This window comes from Castanea sativa, chromosome 11, assembly GCF_040712315.1.
Source record: "Castanea sativa cultivar Marrone di Chiusa Pesio chromosome 11, ASM4071231v1".
Classification (NCBI taxonomy): Eukaryota; Viridiplantae; Streptophyta; class Magnoliopsida; order Fagales; family Fagaceae; genus Castanea; species Castanea sativa.
In genome coordinates this window covers 40,471,531-40,492,314 of record NC_134023.1, presented here as the reverse complement: position 1 = coordinate 40,492,314, position 20,784 = coordinate 40,471,531, and the positions used below count along the sequence as shown (strand labels likewise).

General features: G+C 33.3%; 1 pseudogene; it reads right to left on the bottom strand.

The window, feature by feature from the left end:
* Positions 1–415: 415 nt before the first annotated feature.
* On the bottom strand, positions 416–8,156 carry LOC142616501 (TMV resistance protein N-like; annotated as a pseudogene).
* Between the last annotated feature and the right edge of the window lie 12,628 nt (positions 8,157–20,784).

Below are 20,784 nucleotides of genomic sequence, written 5' to 3'. Positions count from 1 at the left end.
CACTCAACATCACTAAAAACAACACCATTCAAATACCCAACAAAAAAAAAAAATTAGAGAAGGGTTTGGAGTTGTAATACTTACAAGTGAAAGGTGCTAAATTGGAATTGGAGAGATGGGAATCAAAGGAAAGAAGAAAGCCATATTTGTTTGAAGTTTGATCAAGTTATCCTCATATTCTTCGACAGTGGACACATTGAAATCAGAGTCATCATTTACAAAGTCAGGGGCCATAGAAGATAAACCCAAATGCAACACAAGCACCACTAACAGTTGAGCCTAATGCCAAATCTGGCTGGCCCAAGGGATAATCAGATCCATTAGTTGTATCAGGGACCAGAGGAGGCTGACGTTCTACTGTATTATGGATCATTTGGTGATAAACTCAAATCATTATGAAGTTCCTTCAAAAGCCTCAAAACCTGCAACCAAAAGCTGAGCCACTAGAAGTGGGAGAATGGTGTAGTAAAAGTGGGAGCTCAGAGCCATCAGGGACCACAGAAGACCCACCAGCATTCACTAAAATACACCCCGGAGACTCATATTTGGTTTTTTGACACCAGCAGGGGTCATCATATTGTATTTGTGGGGAGAAAATCGCTTTTGGTGGTAAAGTCAATTTAAACTCATCAGGATCAAAATCCCTCCTCCAAGCAGTATCAAACGCAATATTTGTTGTTTCTATTGAAATCCCCAAATCTCCTTCATTGTTGAAATTCCTCCTATCCATATCTGAGGCACAAGAAGAGGGGAAAAGAGCTAGTAAAGGCAGGGGCTTGGAGTTATCATGGACTGAGGAAGACTTAGCACTTTGAAATGGAAAGTAAGAAATACCAGATTTTTGAGGACAACAAATGCATTCTACATGAACTCCCCACCTTTTTATGACCGTAGGATTTTTTGGTCTTGGCTTATAAGAAGGATAATGTCTACGCTGATACCTTTTGGGTTTGATTTCATATACAAACTCAACATAATTCTGTTCGGATGGATATGAGTCGTCCAAATGCTTTTGTAAAAACAAATCACACGAAGGAAGTAACCATAGATGACTAGAATTTTCTTCAAATGTGCTGCTCAAATAGACATATTTTCTACCACCATTGATGTAAAAGTAAACTGTAACATGCTGATGTGGCTCATTCTGTCCAAGAGCAATACAGAGAGCGATTTTTGGAAATTTGCGACCAATCCAGAATGATATGTAATTTCCAACACTTTGATGATTACACCACTTTGATATCTCAGCTCCTGGTGCTATAATAAAAACAAGTAATGCCCTCATCTTCTGATTCAGTTTTAGATGCAAAGTCATCAGATAACTGTGTATTTATTAGTAGGTTGGTTCCTGCACCTTCACATGATGTATTTGGTAAAATCCCCATATTTACTTCAACCTGCTTGCAATTAGAAAATTTAAGAAACTTCAGTTTAGAAAGTATATTATATTTTTTTAGGGAAGTAACAAAATTGCTTATAAGTTGAGAGATAGACCAGACTCAATAATGATTGTAGATCCAATTTGAAGCAATCTGTTGCATTTACCCATTTTATCGATTTTGGAAGGCCTAGAATTTCACGAAGTTGCTTGCAATTTTGAATAGAAAGTACGCCTAATCTAGGAAATCTACTTATGCTTTCAGGGATCGTAATAATATTGGTTCCAGATAGAGATATACTTTTCAATGCAGGGAAGTAATCAGGCTGCATCAAAAAGTCTAATTTATTTAGATTGAGACAGTGTCTGAGATCTAGATGTTCCATCATCAAAAACACATATCCAGAAATGCTATCAAAGAATTGCACGTCAATCTCAGACGGGTAGTAGGAATTGATAAACCCTGAAGTTGTTGCAATTTATAAATGGTGTCCGGAAGATCCCTAAGATTTGGGCAATCACGTAGGCATAATTTTGTAAGCCCACATAGATATCCAATTGAAGAAGGCAACTCTCTAATACCACTCTCTTGCAAATCTAAATCTCTTAAACATTTCATTTCAGGATGAATATTAGGTAACTTCTCGAGTCTTGAACATCTAACAAGATCAAAAGAAATAAGAGATTTCAACATGAGGTTGCTTGGAAGAATTTTAAGCCTTTGGCAATAAGAGAGACTCCATGTTTTAAGCTTATCAAGAAATCCAACTGATTCATGAATCTCAACTAAATTTACACAACCAAAAAGGTCCAATATCTCCAAGTTTGGGCTGCATAATTCTGGTAATTTCTTAATAAATTCACATGATTCAAGATTGATACGTTTCAAATTTTCAAACTGGAAATCCTGGAAAAAAAAAAAATTTATTTTCAACAAAGTTAAAAATATAAATTTAATGAAATTATAATAATCATACCTGCTTGAATAGCTTTTCCAATCTGATGTGACTACCTGGCATCTCGAGAGCAACAAGTTTTTGAGGACAATATTTTGATGGCAAGGGAAAAGGATAATTGCCCCAATGATGAAACCTTAACCCATTTGGAAGATATTTAAGTGCTTCACAAATATTTATATTATAAACTATAAGAAATTTGAGATTTTCCATACTTGGGAAAACTTCATTGTGTAATCGTACTGTTACTGGTTTAGGCGAATACAACATTATGCCTCGAATTTTGTTTGACCCCTAATTGGATAAGTAATAGAGTGAAATAAGTATACAATGATTTTGAAATTTTATTCAAAAAAAATGATACTAATAAACATGAGTTTTATGCAATGTTAAAAAAATGATGACAAAAAAAGAGGAAAATTTGAAGAAAAAAAGTAATTTATACCTTATTTTTAGTTAGTATTTCATGAGCATCCTTGTAATGCCATAACCTGCTACGTTTTCCGAGGATTTGTGGTGATTCACGTTGAACAATTTCCTTACCCATTTGTTGTATCAAGTCATGCATCAAAAATGTGTCATGTTGATCAATAGTAATAAGAGACTTATTAACAAGTCTTGAAATACCAGAATTTGGATATGATTTGCAGGCATCTAATATATCTACAACAAGATCCTTGTGCCATCCTTTGAATAAACATGCAATATCAAGAAAAATATCTTGTTCAGATCCTTCCAATCCATCATAACTAATTTTGAGTATTTCTTGAATATCTTCATTGGGAATTTTTTCATACTTATCTAATGCACTTTTCCATTCAAGTCTAGATCTTCCACACAAATCAGAACCTATTATTACAAGAGCTAGGGGAAGGCCTTTGGCATAATTTATAACTTGGTTTGCAAGTTCATAATAATCTTTCTCAAGTTTGTTTTCAAAGAAAGCATGCTTTTCAAAAAGTTGAAGAGCGTTATGTTTGTTTAATTCCTTGACCTTATAAGTTGTACAAACTTTTCCAAGAATGGTTAACAAGTATTCATCTCTTGTTGTTATAATGACTCTACTTCCTGAAGCAAACCAATTACATTTTCCAATCAAGTTTTCTATTTGTTTCAATTTATCCACGTCATCAAAAATTAAAAGAATCTTTTTACTACAAAGTCTTTCCTTTATCACATTGATCCCTTTGGAAATGTTGTCCACCTTCAAATCTTTATCTTCCAAGATCTCATAAAGAAGTGTCTTCTGTAGTTGTATTATGCCATCGATTGTCCTAGATTTTTCTTTAACATTCTCTAAAAAGCTACTTCTTTCAAAATGATCAACAATCCTGTTATAAACAGCCTTTGCAATTGTAGTCTTACCTATTCCCCCAAGGCTATGAATCCCTACTATTCGAAAATCAGCTAACTTAATATCTACCAACATTTCTATGGCCTTTGTGTGAGAATCTACTCCAACAGGGTATTTAGCAACAAATGACCTTGTGCTTTTTAACTTAGTACTCGATATTTTTTCCATAATTCTTTGGATAAATTTTGATATCTTTTCCATAATTCTTTGGATAAATTTTGATTCAAGGTTGCTGCGAATCACAAAGCATAAGGAGCATTTAATGAGTTAGACTAGTTGTTTTTTGCTTTGATATAATGTGCAACTTAAATATTTTTTTTTTTAATAAAATAACATCTTTGATAGTCAAATTGGATTTTTATTTTTTGGGGTTATACTTTTAGATAATTCATTGAAAAAGCTTAGTGGAGACCCATTTCCTATACTAAGTGGATATACAACTATTATAGGAGAATGTGCATAGAGTGGTATTTTTTTGTAGAGATTATTTTTGGAAAAAGAATTGTGTTTCTTTGGTGGAGCTTTTGCTCTATGGTGTATAACAAACTAAAGAATGTTACAGCAAATGTGGATAGGTTGTTGTATCTGGGGGCTGTGGGGTAGTGAATGATTGCAGCAGTTGAGATGTATATTCAAGAGGGCAAAACTTACGTACAATATTTAGATAGTTTTTCTTAGATTCCTTGATGTTTCTTAGGTTCATCTTTTAAGATTTTGCTACGTGGATTTTTTTTTATAAGATGGAAATGTATTTTTTAGTTCTGTAGCCACATGACTGAATTTTAAAGAGAAACCTAAGGAATTACACTTAAGGTACTATATCTAGATTTTGCCATATTTAGAATCTCTTGTAGTGAATGTCTTAAAGACAGCCAAACCACTATACCAGTGAGATATATATATATATATATCTTATTATTATAATTTTTTTTCTTTATGTAAGGTTTTTTTTTTTTTTTTAGAATACTAAGTATTTTTAATACACACACACGGGGAGAGGGCAGAAAGTTTTTTAAAGAAATTTACAGTAGTGTATATCCAAAATGACCTTTATGTAAGTTCTTTTAAGTGATTAAAATGATAAAGTGAAAATTATTTGATTTTTTGTGGGCTAGCTAATTTTTTGTAAATTGTTCAAAGATTTTTTTTTTTTTTTTTAACTGCGGGACCAACAATGTTCTTTGGCAATTGTGTAACTCTAATATTTTATTTTACAAAATGTCTTGATTGAGATATTTGAAAACATTAACTATGATAAATGAGATTTAAGAATAGTTTATGCTTCATAATCTTTTAATTTGGCTATATAATTAGTTCATAAAATTTAATATTTATGTTTCAAAAAAATATTTACGTTTCAAGATATAAGTAAATTATGTGGAAACCATCCACCATTAGAGTAAAACTTAAGAGAAAAAAGTTTTCAATAATAATTACCTCTAGAATGACTCAAAGATTTAAAAATAAGAAAATAGATATTGTCTCCTTATAACACGGAAAATTATTGTGTACTCCTAGAGAACCATAAATACGTACTTCCTTCTCTCACATGAATGGTGAGTCCCAGTAATTAAATTCACAGTGGGACCCACCATTCATATGAGAGAGGGGAGTATGCATTTATAGTACTCCGGGAATACCTAATAATTTTCCTTATATAACAATACTAGCTCAATTATGGAATGGAAAATAAGTTTTTGAGAGAGAAAATGAGTTATTTCCAACAACATTATAATTCAACTAGTATGTAACTTGTGTTTATGCACAGAAATGATAAATTTCATGGTGCTATTAATGTTAGTATAGGTTATTAAATATATAAAAATATTAGTTTGACCAAGACATTTGGAGGTACTAAAATAATTTTTCCTTGCAATTTTTATGATGTTAGTTATCCAAAGTTTCTCATTACATTATTATTACGTATATAATTTTGAAAATTACTATTGGATACTACATATACAATATCAATTCACAATCATTGTACTTGAAATTATACTAAATACAACACAAAATAAAAAGAATAGATTGATCCAATAGAATCTCCTAAATTGAATGGGGATAGGTGCATGAGACCATTCAGCTCAATTATAGTTTTTTAGGTTTAAGATTTTCGTATACAAAATATCTTAATAGAAACTGTAAGTACACAATTGCACCTGGACCCAAAGAAGATTATGGGCTCAGGCCCAATGAGCCTTAAATAATGAAAACTTGTAGAGCGTGGGTTTGAAATCTAGATTCAAGGTACTGAGAACTTGATAACAGGATTTTATATGCAAACACCTGTAAATAATGAATGATAATTGCAAATGGGTTTCCTCGGACTTGAGCCGAGGACTATTTCTTTACTATTTCTCTTTCTTCCTTAAAGATTACAATTCTTACTTTCTTTCTTAATTACCGACCCCCCCCCCCACTCTTTGGCCTTCACCCCTCTTAAATACTTCCTTCGCTGATACTTTTTTGACAGTGACTAGAAGTTTCAGCCCTACTGTTCAAGGATCACTTCCCCATTAATGCGGCCAGGGAGGTAGGTGCAGAGTCTTTAATGCGAAGGTGGCAGCCTTTGCTCTTGATATTTTCTTTAACATTGGTGCATCTAGAAGGTTCAGGGTCTCCCCCTTTTAACCAACAGTCTTTCCAGAATTCTGCCTTGACCTTTGTAATGAATCTCCGAATTCTCTTGAAACGGTCCGAGGAGGAACTCACCCTTGGCTGTATCCTCGGACCTTCGGCATATGGGCCGATTCACAGTACTAACAAATTCCTAACTTATGAACAGATCGGCCCTCCTTGCTAGAGCCCAAAGGCCCACATGTCCACTTGGGTCCTTTTACTCCCCACAGAAACAATATAAAAAAATATATATACTCATTAGTTTAGAGGAAAAATAACAACAAAATTCTAAACAATTTAATTTTTATGAAAAGTTAACACAAGCAAAATTCAATTTTGATTCTATTTGAATTTTCTCTAAGTTTTGGTTTAATATATTACTTAGTTAATAATGGACCGTACATAGTCATGGTTATTACATAAATAACTTATAGATTTGAATTAACTTTAGTTACACAAAAAAATGTCTCATAAATATAAAATCATACAAACTTTGTTTTCTTCTAATTTTATATATAAAGTTATATATATGATTATGATTTTTTATGGTTTACATATATTGGACTCCTCGATTTCTATACTGAATTAATTCATTTGATACAAAAATTAAAAAAATTAGATTAGATGGGACATGTGGTGCACAATTAAACTCTAATTGAAATTTAATTTTTACACTGAATTAACTCACTTAACACAAAAATTTAAAATTTTAGATTAGATGGGACATGTGACACAAAATTAGACTTTAATTGCATTCCAATTTGAAATCTAATTGAATTTTTTCTCAGTTTTGGCTATTAATATATATATATATATAAATTGGTACCTCCTAGTGTTAGAGAAAGTTATTGCCATCAATATTATAGTTCAATTGATATCTCCTAATGGTTTTAACGGAGATATCCAAGGTTTGAAACCCTCTTCCTTCAACTATCAAAGTATAAAAACCAAAAAAATACAAAAGATGAATTGAATGGAAATTTTATACAAAATCAATTATATATAATTTTAGTACTACCAAGGAATCATGTTAAAATAATTTCTTTCTTAAAACAAGTGGGAAAGGAAGATTCACACACAAACACATGCATCACAATGCGCGCACACACTAATATATATGTACCTATGCAAAATAAAATACTTTCATTATTTGCATGTAGTGGTTATGAATAATGAGAAGCCATTTACAGTATTAACCTCATGAAACTTGAGAGGACTCATGAGATACATACCCATCTCTGTAATGCAATCCAGACAAAGAACCAGCTTCATTCAGAGCTACCCTCCACCTTTGCACTTTACCCATGTTACCATTGTATTTTTCTTCATGTTTAGCTAATGCTATCCTAAACTTTCCCTCTTGTTTGCGTACTTCTGATGGATTCACTTTGTAAAAAATTGGTAAGACCAACTTGCAATTATTTTTGCACTCAAGAATCATGACTAATTCATTCAAACACCAAGTAGATGATGCATAATTTTTGGAGAATATGATAATCAAAATCATTGATGATTCAATAGTTTTGAGAAGTTCTATTGAAATTACTTCACCCTTCTGAAGATTATCATCGATGAAGGTATTAAAGCCCTTATCACACAAAACTTGATATAAATGGCTCATAAATCCATGGCGGGTATCTTCACCTCTAAAGCTCAAGAAAACATCATAATTCCATTTTGAGTGGAAGAAATTAAGGAGGATCCTTCGTGGATCAGCAAAGCCATCGTGAGCTATGAAGAGAAGGTAAGGTTGCAAAGATTTAAAATAGACGGAGACCGATGGGTTCTGATATAAGGCAGAGAAGAATTGCAAGAGATAATAGGAAATCGACTGGGAAAGAAAAAAATAGGGAAGAGAGTGAACTTGTATGGACTATTGATGCCTTAAAAGTAAGATATATTGATTGACTCATTGTCCAAAGTAGAAATCCCACCACAACTTTTGGATAATGATTTCTAACAAATAGTCCACAATCTTACTCTTTTACCTTTCAATATTCCAAGGTAAAGACAAAGAGGGGAAATGCGAAACGTAGAACCTATGTCGTTATTGAAGAAGTCCGGTCTCAACAAAAAAAAAAAAAAAGATTCGTTTTGGGAATAATTCTTGTAATACTTTCCTGCACTTTTTGTTATAACTGTCCTATAGGGTAAATTGCAATTGGGTAATTATTAATTTTATATGGACCAATCTTTTTTTTGCCTAGCATTTCACATCAGTCATATAAGACAGTCTTTATAAGACAGTTGTGATAAAGGATGTGTAATCCTAAAATTATTCATGTTTTCGTGAGTCCAACTCAGATAAATTACTGAATTTGTAGTAGAGTATGTGAATTTCTTTATGTGAAAATTGGTTTCTATAGCAAAAGTCCACGTTATGCACTAAATAGTACATACTCCATAAATTCTGCAAAGTCTTGAGCAATTTTATGAAAGTTTCCCACACAATTCCCCCTCCCCCCCCCCCCCTCTCCTAACGAGGACTCTTCCCACCTATGTATTAGACATCATTTTTTTTATAAAAGGACCACCTTTTGACAATAATACTAATTTAAAGGAGGAAAATGACAAAATTAAAACTTGAATGATACAAATGACCGTCGATACCGTATTTTGTCCATCTTCGATTTACGTGTCGAACTCCAAAAATTCCAAAAATATTATTTTCTCACTGAAGGACCATGGGAATATTTATATCATCATATTTCAACCCATTTGGGCATCGGAGCACTCAAAATGCCATTTTAGGTCAAAATGACCAACATGCCCCTAGTCAACCTAAGGTCGACCAAAGGTCAAAATTAGTCAAAACCACACTGAAATAGCATTTTCCATATTTTTACATCAAACTCGAGGCTATTGGATTTTTTTACCAATTTTGACCAAATTTGGCATAAGGTTGACTACCGTCAGTGACCAAAAATCTAATTTTGATCCAACCATCAGAATAGGTTGGAACCAATGCCATTGCAAATAATATTGAATTCCCTTTAACAATCTGATCCTTGAAATCTTAGGTGTTCTAGAAATAAGATATCCATATATTTCCAATGCCACTGAAATAAGGTTGATTGGAGTTCGGAAAGGCCTTCAAATGAGCAACCGAAGTTAAAACTGAAAAAGATGGAGAAAAGAGGTAAAATTGCTGACCCCGGCATAATGCCTAGTGTGCACTTAGTGTACCCCATTGACAACATCACTCGGAAAGATTAATTTGGGGCCTAATCTAGTAAAACTTTTACTTGAACGATGATTTTGGTAAAGAACTACGCATGAAAAACCCTATGCAAGCGCATGCATGCCTTTAAGTATGCATACGCTTGGTTTAAGCTTACTAACCTTCTTGGTTTTGTTCTTTATTAGATTGACTAAAGGGAATAGTCAAATCAAAACTCTAAAGAGTTCTAGTGTTTGGGGTAAAGTTTCAAACTTTGTCACTCTCATTTTCTTGTTTATTTGTTTGTTTTCTTTTGCGTTTTACTGCTTTAATATCTTTGTCTTTAGTTTAGGTTGTTTAGTCTTTGTATTATGAGCATGATAGGTTGCTAAATTTCCCATTTTGTTTGTATGTTTAGTGTTTTTTGGGTTTGTGTTTCTGGGTGTGTATGTGTGCGCATTCTTCATGCATGCGTACGCATACTTGTAGCTTGCGTACGCATGAACATGGGATGTGCACGCATACCCCGTGCATGTGCACACATGCTCATGCCTAGAAACCCAAATTTAGGTTCTTTCAAGTTCTGTTTGTTTTATTCAATTTCCTCTCACTTGTTCTATTTCTGTTTGGTATATTTTTGCATGCTTAAATTGTTAGGTTAGTGGGATTACATGCTTAGCTTTGTTTACTTTTTAGATGGATGATTAGGGTTTACATCTTTGAGAATAACATGAACATGCATAGAACAAAAACATGAATTGATGCAGAGGGACTGTGATATAGTGAGGTAAGTCATGCATGATTGCATGAACATGTAGTTGATTTGATTGATGAATATGATCAATGAATATGATGAGTATGCTTGATTGATGCCATGATGTTATGCTTGAATGATTAAATATGTTTAATAACATAACTTTTGATGCTATCACCTTGTGATATGCTTGCTGCTCTTGGATATACATGTGCTAGATGAATGGTAGGATTTTATACCATGTGATGCAAAGGGATGATATGCCATGTTGATTATTTTAGATGCATGTTAGAGTGTGTATGGATGCTCAAAACTTTTGCACCATCTTTTCCAAGAATTTCTTTTTTAGGGTTGCATATCGAGTCTTTGGCGACATGACACTTTGTGTGCTTGTGATTCTAGGGTGGGGTGTGTAATTGTGAGTCCCTTTTTTCTTAATTTTATTTTAGGAGTCGCCATCAAGCATTGGTTTTGTATTAGGTGTGATTGGTCACTTAGGGGTCTAATTCATTTTAGGTTGTCTAATTAATTAAACCAAATTTTAAGGGTTCATTAATTAAGGCAAACAAAAAAAAAGTCTCAAACCAAAGATCTTGGACTCGGAAGTTTGGTTACATGTAGGGAAGGTGTTAGGCACCTGATAACGCTTATCCGAAGATAGTATCTCATTTTAATTTATCCCAAACATTATCTTTTTGTGAAGAAATTGAATACTCAGCATTTTTTTTAAAGATTTTAAAAACAATATATATATATATATATGTGTGTGTGTGTGTGTGTGTGTGTGTGTGTGAGTGTGTATAATTATTTACTTATAACTAGCATGTGAATATTAACTTCAAAGGATATTTACAAACAAAACATGTGAGCTATATATGTAAATAACATGTGAGTAGAATATTTAATATGCAAGTAGTATGTGAAAAGTATCTACTATATACAACAAACTTTAACACAAAAGTAAAGAAGGGAGTTGGAAGAGTAGCACCTTGTTTTTATCCACATTTCCTCATTTAATCATGCAAAAAAGATTACCAAAATCATAGGTTAGTGCCAAGGAATTTGAAAGGGACAATGTAAGCTTGATTGACATTCTATGAGTTCAAAGTGAATGAACCATAGGCACAAATTTTTAACAAATCTATTCTAAGGAAAATTTTTAAGTTTCAAACTATAAACAAAATTTACATCGTAGCCTTCTTATTATTATTATTATTATTTCAAAAGAAAGTTTAGAAAAAGCCAAATTTTTGAAAGAACTGATTTTATTGAGAAGTTTTAAGAAAACTTTTTCAACATTCTTTTTAAAAAAAAGTTCCTTTTTGAACAAGCAAAATTACAAAGGCAAAACAAGTTTTTATTCTTTAGAAAGAGTAATTCTTAGGTACTTTCAGAGCACGGAGAATGATGCTCTCTCCTCTCACATTCATGGTAGGACCCACTCATTAAATTCATGGTAGGGTCTACCATGAATGTGAGAGGAGGGAGCACCATTTCACTATACTCCGGGACTACCTAAGAATTTTCCATTTAGAGAAAGAGTTTTTTTGAAAAGTGACATGATTTTGATAGAAAAAAGATTTGATGAGAAAAGATTTCTAAAAAAGTTCACGGGTTTTTATTCTAAAAGAAAAAAAATTTGGGCTTCAAGAAAAAATCTCATGATTTTTATACAAAGGCAAGTTTAAAATACTTGTTCAAAAGATCATTTTTCTTATGAAAGAAATCCCAACGTGGTAAAAGAACATTTTTTGAAAACAATATCATTTTAGACACAATATTTTCGGAATTTTGCAAGAAAACAAATTTCTTTTAAAGCATTTCCTTAGAAAAGTTTGTAAAGAAATTGTTTTACCCAAGCAATTTTATTTTATGGCAATATCATCAATGAGGGAACAACAATAATAAAGTGCAGAAAAATAAATAATAAGGAAAGTAAAGTGCAGAAATTTAAATAGCATAAAAGTAAAGAGCAGAAAAATAAACGACTTTAATGTAAAGAGTTGAAATATAAATGACTTTAATGTAAAGAGCTGAAATTTAAAGTGCTGAAATATTGTAAAGGTTCATTGAAAAATGATATTTTTTTAAGTCTCTTTTAAAAAAACCTTAATCTCTTTTCAAGCCCTATGGATTCTTCACCAAAAAAAGATGAGAGTTCTAAGCCATCAACCATCCTTAAGGTGACATAACCATATTGTGCCCTACTTTGAGGTTTAAGAATCATTTAAGAGAGATGGGTAACAATTTTTTTTATTTAGGTGTGTGTGTGTGTATATATCTTTATATATATAAGTGCAAGAAAGTAAAAGGGGAAGGGATTGGTTGAAAATAAAATGGATGACATAGATTAAAAGGGAAATAAAACCCTAGATACCTAGGTGGGATGAGATTTCTTCCCCCTAAGAGTACTTCCCATACAAATCCTAGGAGATGGTCCAATACCCATCTAAATAAGCAACACATTATCATAAACAAACAATAGTAAAAAGAAACAAATCTAGGTTTCTGTGTTGACCATGCTTTGTATGCCTAAGTATGCATACATAGGGTCATGGAGATGCATATGCATCCCTGCCCAGAAACGCAGCAAACACACACCAATGAAAACCTAATATAAACAACCTAGCATGCTTTCTAATAAACCAAACAGTAAAGTTAACTACAAAGAAGAAATTAAAGCAGAAAAACAAATATAAAAACAACAAGAAAATGAGATAAAAGCAAGGACAAATACCTCACACAAAAGCTTCTAGAGATTGATTGTGACCATTCCCCTCGGTAAATTTAGAAAACAAAAGGCTTTGGACTGAAATAAGTCCTAGCCAAGAAACTTTAGTTTTAGGATGCTTTTCAAAGTAGAAAGCTTCTCTTGTATTAATAAAAATTACAAAGAATACTTAAGGGTCAATCACACATCAACACGTGTTAATTTAAAAGACATAAGTAGTCTAATTAAAAGCTGTCATGTGTTATTTTAAATTAGAACACTTTGGCTAATCAAATAATGTCATATGTCTCTTGGAGAACAAGAAATAAAGTCCCTCCTTTAAATTATGACACGTGTCACCAATGGGAGCCAATCGCGTGTCTTCAAATCCTCTATAAATAGAGACTCTCCTCAGTCTTATGGAGTACATTCAAAAACATTCAGAAGTCTTAAAGCTCAGCCGGAATCAAGCTCCAAAGCCTCCAAGAACATTAAGAACTTCAACTTTTGAATCTCAAGAACATTTGAAGCAAAGTCATTTAAGTTATCATTCTACATCTCAAAGTTCATTGGAATCAAGCTTAAAAGCTTCCATCAACACCAAGAGACTACAAATTAGTGAAGCTCTATGGATCCAAACCTCTAAAGCCCCAAAGAACTGCCACTACAAATCTTCGAAGACAAAGAACATTTCCAAATCATTTTTACAAGTCTTAAAGTTTTATTGGAATTAAGCTTCAAAGCCTCTAAAAACTTCAAAGACTTTGATCCATCGAAACTTCATCAGATTCAAGCTCTAAAGTCCTAAAAATTAGAGATGGCAATTTTTCCCTAACCCGCTTAACCCGCCCTTCCCTACTTTGCCCCGCGCGGGTTTTTCCAGTCCCGTAAAAGTGGTGAGGCGGGGATGAGGCAATATTTTAGCCCCGTACCACGGGGCAGGATGGGGATGGGTTTAGACTTTTTAGACCCGCCCTGCTCACCCCGCGTTGCTAAGGGTTATAATTGTAAATTTTTCATACTCTAAAACCATACTATTTAAACAAACATATTAATATTAGCTTATTTTATTCCACCCAATGTGGTTCTTTGCCTTTATTTTGTCATGTTTTATACTATGAGTTTTTTATTTTTTTTATTTTTATGATTGTCTTGTTAAACACTTAGATATATTATTCAATTTTTTTTCTAAAAATTGATTTGATTTAATGGGATAAATTTATTTATAATTTCAAGTATATTTTTATTAATAAAATAGGTTTCATTAACAAATTTGTACTAGTTGTAGGGTAAATTAACAAAAAAGTATAGTTTTACGGGGTGGGGCAAGGCTTCGCCGGGCCCTAGGGGGTGGGGATGGGGCAAGAAAATTTTTCCCGTCATGCAGGGTAGGGCGGGGATGGGGCAAGACAAATTCTTGTGAGGCAGGAGCAAAGACCCCATCCTTTGGACCCACCCCGCCCCGCCCCATCCCATTGCCATCCCTACTGGAAAATCTTTCACTACAAATTTTCGAAGATCAAGAACATTTGAAGAATCTAGAAAGAACATGAAGAACAAGAAATCTCTAACAAGCACATAATTAGAGATCCATCATAGCTTCATTCCAAAGATCTTTCAATCCACTTTCCAATCCAAGTGGAGGACATCTTGTGTTCAAGTGAAGACTACATCGACTCAAGACTTGAATTGAAGACTTTTTTAAAGAGATCGAATCAGATGATTATTCTATTGTATTAAAATCTAAATATGGAAAATTGTACCTACAAGTTCATCAATACAAATTTACATTTATGAAACATATTCAATTGTTTGATTTTCAAACTAGAGATTTTTTTTTTTTTAATAGTCTTATTTAATCACTTGATACAATCACAACTTCTAAGGATCCAAATGGAGGACATCTCGTGTTTGAGTCAAGACTACATCAACGCAATACTTGAATTGAAGACTTTTCTAAGAAGATCGAATCAAAGGATTATTCTATTGTATTAAAATCTAAATATAGAGAATGGTACCTACAAGTTTATCAATACAAATTACATTTGTGAAATATATTCAATTGTTTGATTTTCAAACTTAAGATTTTGTGTTTATAGTCTTATTTAATCACTTGATCCAATCACAACTTCTAAGGATCCAACTTTTATTATATGATGTACATGTGTGACATAGATTCTTTAATATAAGACCCAACTATCACAATCTACTACAATATCACAACAAAATAGAAATATTATAACATTTACTCAACAAAAATAAATAAATTAAAAAAAAGTAACACAAAATCAGGCTGCTAATTAACTCAATTAATAAAGTTTTTTTTTTTTCATTAAATAAGAAATTTGTCTCTTGATGAACGAAATTATCATAGAAGTCATAGGTTGAAATCCTATCCATTTATTTTTTTTTAAAACCGAAAATAACTTTGTATAGAAAGGATTGCCCAAGAAAACTAGTTGACGAAGGATTCCCTGCTGAATTTTCGCTTGAGAATGCTAAAATTCAATCTTAAATTGCTTTCCTCCCAAAAAAGTCCAATCTCATCACCTTCTTTTATGCCTCTCCTTAACACAAATTCATTGATCCAATCTTCCAAGATGACAGTGCTCCCATTTGTTCTCTGTTTAATGAGAAGTTGATGTTCGGATTTGGTATCAAAATCCCAAACAACTACTGGTATCTCTAGCCCATACCTAATTATTTTATATTCAATGCGTTTTTGCTCGCATGCTGTCAAAATCCTTTTCCCTGCATAGATTGTCTCCATAAAGAGACTAAGCCATTGCTCATTACTATAGTTTGCTTCAATCCTCTTCCTCATAACCCAAGGATCGTCAAAGCCAAGCTTCAACTTCAATGAAACACCTCCGTGCCTTTCTTCTTTTTCAGGATCACTCTTAAGTTTCATTCTTTTGATTCCAGAAGCTTGATACGAAAGAGAGACATTATTAGCAAAATTTTCTGGTGGTTTTCTCTTCTGGGTGATGCATGGACCGCAACCCAACTTCAAATCTGTTGAGACCTCTTCCAATTCAGGTTGGTTGTTGGTCTTAGATAGCTTTGCTTGTCTTGCTTGAGATTCACGATCTCTCTTTTCCATCGCAGAGAGAAAATCATAAAAGACGTGTTCTCTTTGTAAACTCATTTGACCATTAGTAGCGATATTCTCTGTCATGACCTTGGAAGAAACCGATGGAAGCATAGCACTCTTGCGCTTCAACATGGCTGCAATGATTGCGTTTCTCTCCTCTGGCGTAGAAGCAGCGAGTAGTTGCTTAGCCTTAGAAGACCATGCAGAAGAACTAGGCCTAGAGGACCTTTGAAACTCTTCCATCATGTTGAGAAATAGAATTAAGGTAAGAGAAAGAGAAGACAGTGTTGGACTTAAATAGTAGAAGGGAATAGGGATTGCTGTTCAATTCGAGCTTGCATAGAAGAACTAAAACACAGAATCTCAAGAATCCAATTCCTATTAGGAATCTGCTTAGTTGTGAGTTGTGCCGTTTTTGAATTTAATAATTAATTGCTAAGGAATAAGTTGAGTGTGATGTTGCTCTTAGGACAGGTTTGACAACTCAAAACTTTTTTCTTTTATATCCAGGATATGTTTGACAACACAATATTAGTTTAGGAGTTAAATTAGGTCAGTGTGTCCGTATTAAAGTTGTATTTTTTTAGTCGGTGGTTCTACAACGGGCTAGAAGACCAGGACCGACGGTTGTGTTAGATGGGCCATGATGATAGTATATTAGGGCCATAGTCAAGTCCAATTGGGTGGAGGCTATTGAAGATGTTATTAAAATTGGGCTGAAGGTTCTTATTAACATTTATTTCTGAAAATTATTTCGTATTAAATTTTTTTTTTTTTTTTTAAATAGTTTAGTTTATCTCGTCTATACTACTATTTAAGGAGTTTCTTCTGTTTAAATTCCTCAATTTTGATACTCAAAATACCCTCAAATTTACCGGTTTGTAAAACTTAAATTTGACATTCTATTTTTCTACCAGTATTTGGTTTCATTTCAATCTGTACCACAGGAAAACAAAGCCATCATTCATTTTTCTTAAAGACTCTTGCTAATTCATTAATGTACACTATATTGCCACACAACAAGACAGGATGTAACAAATTGCGTTATATTGTGCGTTTGGCCAACTTACTTGCTTAAAGATGAGGGAAGAAGTGACATACTTCAAACACATTCTAGGTCACTCGATTGTACAATGAGGACTGATAAGTGATGCCAAGCTACAGAGAGTAGTATTAACTGTGTGAATTGCATGAATAACTGGGGGATCTGCCATACAAACCCGAATTGGCTCGACTCTCAATTCTCAAAATGAAAAAGCTTTTACTAGGACAACAGAAGCACCTTTGCATCTGCTGGAACAAGATCAAGAAAATTAAAATCCAAAAGGCAGACCTCTAAATACAATGACTAAGCTTCCATGATCTGTCCAAATGACTTAAATTGATTGTTTGTTGTCATGTATTAGCACAATGTAAAAAGAGGTAAAGAGTGTAGTAATTAACAAAAATAACAATTGCAAACCTGGGCCTGAAACACTTGTAAGTACCTATATTAAGTGTTTTTTTGATAAATCTCCACATGCAGCTTGAAGTAGAAGTCTAGCAAGTGAAGGTAACTACCAGTTTACCACAGCAAATCCCAAACAATATGCTAAATTGCATCACAGGGTCCTCTCATTGTTTTCTCCTATGCTCATTCTTCAATAAACCACACCAGAATGCAAACTTGGGGGAATTTAACTGAAGATGCTAGTGTTATTTTAAAGGGAAAAAAAAAATCAAAATTCTTAAAAAGGAACTAGCCAGTTAATTGGTCCACCATTGCCAGTACAATAAGGAGCTAATTTGGATGGAAGTGATTGATTACAAAATAGACAATGAGACAAAGCCAAGAGGGCATAAATAACCAGTTATGCTAAAGTCTATCCATGAATCTTATTGTTAAGTGTTGGTTTCAATTTCAGAATCAACAAAGCACATTAAATAAAGATAATATAAGGAATGGGTTTAATAATGCAAAAGGATGGTGAAACACATCAAAACCACTCAACATAAATTCGATCACCATTGATTCTAAAAAGAAAAAAGAAAAAAGAAAAATTGAGGACCATTATGCTAAAAGCGAGGCAAATGCCACCTAGTGACTTTATGGGTCCTGCAGAATCTATACTGTTCATATCCTCTTTGTATAGACTGCCTCCGATTGTGCATAGTTAGTTACTTGCCACTTCATAAGAGAACTCATATTCTAAATATTTTAGGGCTATTATACAAGAACTAAGATCTCTAAAGGTTAATGTATTAATTTTGGGTGGCTAATTAATCTTCTTCATTATTAACAACCAACTATATATCACTTCAACAAGAGTATAGAAGTTAGGCATCTTAATGTTAATATGCATGTACACTTTTTCATGTTACAAGTCCAATAGATCATGAGTACTACCAGCTTGACCAAACAGACTCACCCACCTCTTTTGACCACTAGGTTAGTTTCATATTAAATTTTAAAATTCTGAGAAGTCATTTTTAATTTCAGCTACAAGACCATAACAAGGCAGGACTCTAGGTCATCATCCATCAAACAACAGTGCACCGCACGCAGCAGAAAAGCATCAAATACACTTGGGCATGAAAAAAAAAAGCTCCAAATAGCATAGGTTAAGAGTGACTCATTAAGAAATCAGTTGTAAGTCTTGACTTTCATTTGGCAGAAGTAATTCAATTGGCAATCAAGTACATATAAAATTCAAATTTTGAGTACCTTAATGGACAATGACTGTTATCATTACAACGTATAATAAGGACAAACAACTCCTATAACAAACTGACTTAGATTAGGAGAGCATGGGCTAATTGAGAGATGCTGCCTACAAGCATGCATTGAGACTCAAATAATATTTAACATAATGGCACTAACATGAAAGAAAAGTTACATTGCACAGTCAGTGAATTAAACGTTTGTTAGGGCTGTAGGGAGTACCCTGTTTAGGGCTAATTATTATAGTTTCATTGGTAGCAAAGTGCTGAGTAAAAATGTCAACAGAAAGGTTTGAGGGAGTTTTGGGGGGGGGGGGGGGAGGTTGAGATTAAAATGGTGTAGGAATAGGTGGCAATTCAGGGGCTTAGTTTATTTTGTGAACAATAGAATTTTTATTTTCCAAAATTTTATGTGAAGTGGCTGTATGTTTCATGAAACTATTGGAGTTATCAAAACCAGTTGTTTCAGCCAAAGAAGATTGCACAGGAACACAGAAATTTCCTACAATTTCTTATTTGGTTGCTAAGGATAGGATAAATGATAAGTTAAGAGCTTGGAATTGTAAGAGGAGTCAGAGCTTGTATTTTGAACATAATAGCAGGGTTTATAGGAAAGAAGTCTAACAAATTGTGCAGAAACAAGTCACAGCAATTTTCAGGAAAGCAGCAAAAGTTTTAAGATATGGTGGTTAAAGGGGTTAATTAGAAGTTAAGGCACAAATTATATGGGCTGCTTCAACAAATAAGACGTAGGCTTGTTTTAAATCTTAAAAGAGGCTTGATGAGGTAAATTTTTGAGAGCTTTTCAGAAGCTTTGAGCAATACCCATAAACCATATCCATCAACTGTGACAGTGCAAAAAGGAGAGAGTGAGGATGCATCAAAAAAATTTGTTCTTAGTTATGAAACATTGGGTAAAACTTTAGTTCCCTGGAGATATTGAGAAGAACCTTCAAGCAAAATAACAGCATCTGGAAGGTCGAAGACAGACATCCTATCATAGAGCCTTTGACCCCATAGAAAAAAAAGTTCAGCTATTCTCAACAGCCTTAACAGTGCAGTTTTTTCTTAAACAAAATACACCATTAAGGCAAAGTGATATAACCATTACAAATCCCATTATTGTTGTGCCTTCTGCACCTTCCTTCCTACCATCCTAATATCTCAAACCTGAAACAAGGAATCATTTGGAGCCATAACCAAATTATAGCTAAACAGCAACAACTTATCAACATTTTCTCTCCACTACATTTGGATATTCTTTACTGATTAAAATCTTCCCTAAAGCGGCAGTCTTGCACAAAGAAACATTAAAGGACACCATTGGATTCCACAGAAACATAGCTCCAATAGGTTCTCTGAAAGCCTACAATAAGAGTGGACATCAAACTTTCTATATTCCATTTAATTCCAAATCACGCCATCCTCTCCTCCAAGATGAACCTTCACTAAATCCAACAATTTAGTAAAGGAAGGCACCAAGCCTTGCTCCTCCAACGATACTCTGCTTCAAAAAATCTTTGGCTATGATAAAGATTCGCCAATGCAACCAAATAAGAAGCCAACTTTAGAATTAAAAGAAAATGTTTTGAAGACCTTGCTTGAGTGGATGGTAGCTTCAGGGAAATTTTCATTTCAATTATTATCTGATTTTATTGTTCATTGTAATTTTAGATCTCCTATATAACCTTCAGCTAGTATACAACCTGTGTACTTGATTCTTTTTGAGTAAATATTATTACTTATCAAAATAAGGAAAAAGAAGAAGCCAATTTAGCAATTTTACCAAAACCATCACAAAGAAATCTGGTTGTTATCTCTGGCATCGTACAATACAAATTACTTCAACATCGGACACTTAAAAAATAAATTAAAAAGAAAACAACTGAGACTAGCTATAGTTAAGATTTAATTGCTATGCTATATGTAAGTTAAAGGACTGGAATTCTAGGGTTACTAAAGGCTATATTAAATAGCCTCTTTTGAGTCATTGTAGATGGTCTTTTGTTACATACTTTATGTAATTTTATCTTTGAATATTTCTTAGCCCTTTGAGCCT